Source organism: Apium graveolens, chromosome 4 (genome assembly GCF_009905375.1).
Source record: "Apium graveolens cultivar Ventura chromosome 4, ASM990537v1, whole genome shotgun sequence".
Taxonomy (NCBI): Eukaryota; Viridiplantae; Streptophyta; class Magnoliopsida; order Apiales; family Apiaceae; genus Apium; species Apium graveolens.
Window position 1 is genome coordinate 176,788,817 of NC_133650.1, and position 5,556 is coordinate 176,794,372.

A 5,556-nucleotide genomic window follows, 5' to 3' on the forward strand; every position below is an offset into this window, starting at 1 on the left:
GAGTATTATTAACTAAAGATCATGGACATTCAATCGAGCATTGCCAGACCATCCATCACGGCTAATACCTTCGAGATCAAGCTTGGCATGATCCAGATGGTCCAGAACTCAGTTCAATTTGGGGTTGCTCCAACAGAAGATCCTACCATGCATATTGGGGACTTCGTTGAGATCTGTGACACCTTCAGGTTCAATAACGTTTCTGAAGATGCTGTGAAACTAAGACTTTTCCCATTCTATCTGAGGGATAAAGCTAAGAGATGGTTACACTCTCTACCAGCTGGTTCTATTGCGACTTGAGAGGATCTTGCTCGGAAATTCCTTACTAAATTCTTCCTGATGGCAAAGACAACTGAAATCAGGAATGCTCTTACTCGATTCGCGCAGCAATTGGGTGAATCTTTATGTGAACTTGGGAGCGCTATAAGGAGATGCTTAGGAAGTGTCCTCATTATGGAATGCCTGACTGGATGGTGATCAATTATTTTTATAATGGTTTGGGAGTACAGTCAAGGCCTATGTTTGATGCAGCATCAGGTGGAGCCTTATGGGCTAAGAGCTATGAGGAACCTTATGATCTAATTAAGATGATGGCTACGAATAAATATTAGAACCCAACCCAGATAATGCCACAGGGGAAGGTAGCAGGAGTTCTTGAGGTGTATATAACTACGGCTATCACTGCTCAGCTAAAGGCAATAGCTATAAAAATCGATTCTTTGGCCAACTATGGAGTTAATCAGATAGCTAGTGTTTGTGAGTTGTGTGCAGGTGTGCATGCGATGGAGTATTGTGCTATGTCTTGTGAATCACTTCAGTTTGTGGGCAACTTTTAGAGGATGCAATAGCCAGTTCCTTCCATATACCATCCTTTTAACCGTAATCATCCGAACTTCAGCTGGAGCAACAATTAGAATGCAATGCAACAGCCATCCCAGCAGTTTGGAAATAAGCAATTCAATCCTCCTGGTTTTCAGCAATAGTTTGCACCAAGACATCAGTTTCAGCCAAAGGGGATGCAACAACAATCTCATGGAGATCCAGGTCCATTTGTTAATGAAAAATCTGAATTAAAGGAGTTGAGGCTTATGTGCAAAAGCCAAGCGGTTTCAATCAAGACTCTGGAGAACCAAATAGGGCAAATTACCAATGCACTGTTGAGTCGACCTCAAGGAACTTTTCCTAGTGATACAGAAGCTAATCCAGGCAAGAGGGAAGTCAAAGAACAGATTAATACAATCACCTTGAGGTCTGGAAAGGTCGCAACCCGTCAAAATCATTAAGATGAAGATTCTGAAAAAAAAATCCAGAATACAGGCGCACCCGCGCCCATATCAAGCATGCTCGTGCCCTTGCCAATTTCAGAAAGTGAAAAAATTGTTGATTCAGTTGTGAAAAAGGATGGTGAAGCAGAAACGAAGAAAAATTCTGCTAAAAACACTACTCCTGAGTAGAATACATGGGAGAAACAAGGCTATCCGCCTCCCCCCATTTCCTAAAAGGCTTCAAAAGCATAAGTTCGATAAGCAATTTACCAAATTTTTAGACGTTTTCAAGAAGCTGCAAATCAACATACGTTTTGCAGAACTTCTAGAACGAATGTCGAGCTATGCTAAGTTCATGAAGGGTATTCTATCTCGGAAGTTGAAGCTTGAGGAGATGGAAACCGTTGCTCTAACGGAAAGGTGCAGTGTTGTGCAGCAGCAACAAAAATTGCCTCCGAAGCTTAAAGATCCCGGAAGCTTCATTATTCCTTGCATTATTGGAAATCTATCTTTCGACAAGTATTTGTGTGACTTGGGAGCTAGTGTCAATTTGATGTCCTTGTCTGTCTTCAATAAATTTGGTTTTCCTGAGCCAAAACCGACAAACATGTCATTACAGTTGGCCGATCGGACCATCACTTATCCACGATGTATAGTGGAGGATGTCTTGATCAAGGTGGACAAACTCATCTTCCCTGCTAATTTTGTAATTTTGGATTTCGAGGAAGATGAGAAGATTCCCATAATGTTGGGAAGACCATTCTTAGCTACAGGCCAAACTATGATCGATGTGCAAAAAAGAAAGCTTACGATGAAGGTTCAAGATCACAATGTCACTTTTAATGTTTTCAAGGCAATAAAGTTACCCACGGATAAGGAGGAGTGTTATAAAGTAGAGCGGGTCGACTTTGTCGTAAATTCGGAGCTTGAGCAATTGCTAAAGTCAGATACCTTAGAGAGATCCTTAATAGGAGAATCAGTTATTGAAGATGAAGAAGGAGCAGAGAAACTGCAGGTTTTGAATGCACCTCCGTGGAAGAGGAAGTTGGATATGCTATTCAATTCTCTTGGGTTAGCAGAGCTGAAAATTTCTCAGGAGCATATCGACCCGTCTATTGAAGAAGCTACCACACTTGGGCTCAAACCGCTGCCAGATCATTTGAGTTATGCATTTTTAGGTGCACCCCTTGACAAGGGGTTGGAATATATCTATGATAATCTAAAGGGTGACCAGTTGGTTCCTCCCATGCCAACTATAACGACTCGTATAATTTTGTATTAATTAATTACAAGTATAATTTTTGGATAATTAATTAATTATATGTATAGGTTTTGACAGCTGGGTGTTGTTATAATTATTATTTATGTGTGAGTATTGGTGCTCAGGGAATATATGAATAACTTATTGAGCCGTATTGTTTCTGTTTCCATTTTTAAAAGTAGTTTTATGACAAGATTTATTTTCATAAATATTTGGATTGTCTCTAGATTTTTTATGGTTTTATAATTTTAGTAATTATTTTTGGAAATTTATAAAATTTAGAAATCAATATTTTATCAATTATTTAGCACTGTATGATTTTCAGATCATATTTAAGTGTAAATTCGTTATTAAATTCAGAAATATCTCAAAAATTATGAAACTCATCTTTTATTAAGTTTGGATTATTCCGAAAATTTTAAAATTATTTTGGAAATTTTTGGGATTAAATTCACTCGCGCGTTATTTCGCTTAATCGTAAAATGCGGGTATAAAGCATGATTCAAAAATACTTTAAAATTTACGGGAAATTTATTTTCTTAGTTTCGGAATATTTATGAAATTTTAAGACTATTTTAATATTATTTTGATTAATATTTAGTGGCATATTATACCATTAAATTCGATTAAAACGGATCGAATTGGGCTTGACGTTAGTTAAAAAGACAAAATGTGTCCTATTAATCGGACACGTGGCTTGTGCACAGCTTAGTAGGAGATGATTCATCTTGTTTTTAGGGGAGAAACATTAACCTCTCTTTATTCTCTCTAATCTCAACTCCCTCGATCTCTCCTCTCTCTCTATCTCGTCTCTCTCTCAAATCTCTCCCGCTCCCTTCTCTTTTCCTTCTTCCCCCGCTTCTCTCTTTCCTTTTCCTGTTTTCCGGTCGCCGCTGTTCCTCGTTTTTGGTAAGCACTGCCGGTTTTTCTTCCTTTTTCTGGCCGCTATTCTGTTTCATGGTCCAGCCATTCGATTCCTGTGATTATTATATGCATATACTTGTATGTATATGCATGTAATCAGTCAAGGGGGTGCGATTGTTATGTTCTTGCTATGCTGCTACCTCCCAGATTCCGGTGAGGTGTGGCGGCGTGGGTTCGCTGCGCGTGTGCGCGTGTGTATCGTGGTTTTCCTGTTTCCTTAGTTCGGCTAAATCGTGATTTGAATTTTTAATTATTCTGTAGAAAATTAATGATTACAATTTGTGATATAAATTTATTCGTGAGGAAATAATTTATATTAATCGGTGAAAATCGTGACTGGCATTTGTATCGGGTACCTCCGAGATTCGCCGCCGTCAGCGATGAATTTCGATGAGCTGACAGTGGACTGTAATGATCATTCTGAGTCCTAAATTTATACAATTGTTTTAATAAATAATTTAGTTTATAAGATTATTATTCGAAATGAAAAGAATAATTATTTTAGAATTCGTATCAGCATTTGGGCTATGATATTGATTTAGGTTGTGATTATATGTTGAATATGACGTCAATTATGTTTCGAAGGGTAGCTGATAAACAAAGGAGACGCTGCCCGATTTTCGGGAAATTAATTCCAAAAATTCGGGAACGTATCCTGTACATTATCAGAAATACTGGTCGTGCGTATATACTTATATACTTATAAATATTTTCCAAGGTCTACTTACATGTTATGATCAACTATTTTGTATAATAACTGACAACCCTGTTTTCCAGTAGCGAAGGGTATATATATATTCTGAAAATGATTATTAAACTGAATTCTGAATACGTGAACCTTATTCGTTATGTGTACTAGAGTAATACGAATAGTTACAAGTCGGGTTTTTGTATCATTGGGTAGAACTGATAGCAAGGATATGTCAAGCATAACTGGGTGTCTAACATTGAGTAGTTCGACTCTGTAGGTGCTGATCGAAGGACTCGAGAATTGGCGTCGAACTAAAGATAACCTAGTGATCAGTCAACAAGCTCAGCAAGGTTCCAAGCGAAGGACCTGAGTGTTAAAGTCGGATCCAGGATAGTCTAATAGTAATTCGATAAAGTCGAGCGTCCAACTCAGTCCAAGGTCAAACGATATTAGTTGTGAAGCTCTACAAGGCAAGTACCCCTGACCATTCTTTTATGGTTCAGTGTATATGAATGAAATGTCATTTTATTTTTGAACAGGAACATAAATGTTTTAAGTTTTGTATCCCCTGTATTTAAAAATGTTGTTTAAAATATGTTTTGGGGAGAAGTAACTTCTGAAAGTACCTATCTCTAAAATGTGATTAAAAATAAAAGGAAGTTTTAAATAGTGTGCTGTGACAAAATGGTTCCTAACAAGAGATATGTAAAAGTGATTTTGAAAACTGGATAAAAGAAATCAGATATTGGATAACATTGCGTAAGTGGCTAATTCGGTTGCGCACCCTATCTTCACCGATTATTCAAGCATAGTTAATCAGAGACCTAGCTAGTCTCTGCGGATCCGGTTAATTTGTGTGAAATCCCGATCAACTTTCCTAGATAATTTGTGTGATAGCCCGACCAACTATCCTAGATAACTTATGTGGAGGCCTGATCAGCCGTCCCTAGATAACATCCAATATATATATGATTATGGTTTTGTGGTCCCCGTAATGGGAAAAATGGTTTTGTGGTTCAGCTAATGGAACAGTGGTTTTGGAAATGAAAATTGAATGCTAAAATTGGACTCTGGTATTTATACACAGCATACGACTGATGATATTGTTTTGCAGGGCATGCTAGTGCTGATATCCAGTTTATTAATGCTTTACTTGTTTCTAACAAGTTATGAATCTGTTACTATAACTGTTTTTTTCTAAATTTTTTACTTGTTGTTCATATAGTGGTACTGCTGAGCAATTGATTGCTCACCCTTGTAGAATATTATATATATATGTATTGTAGATACCTAGGAGACTCTTCCGTGTAGTCAGGGCAGGATTCCAGATCCTTTCGTATCAAGCTCCTCTGAGGTAGTTATGTCAGACCAGAGATGGTCTATTGAGTTGCTGTATTAAGATAATATTGTCAGGA

General features: G+C 37.6%; 1 non-coding gene across 1 annotated transcript; it reads right to left on the reverse strand.

Annotated features, from left to right (window-relative positions):
* Positions 1–354: 354 nt before the first annotated feature.
* Positions 355–460, reverse strand: LOC141722204 (small nucleolar RNA R71). Its single transcript, XR_012575227.1, has one exon. It is a non-coding gene; the product is annotated as a small nucleolar RNA R71 (small nucleolar RNA).
* Positions 461–5,556: the final 5,096 nt, after the last annotated feature.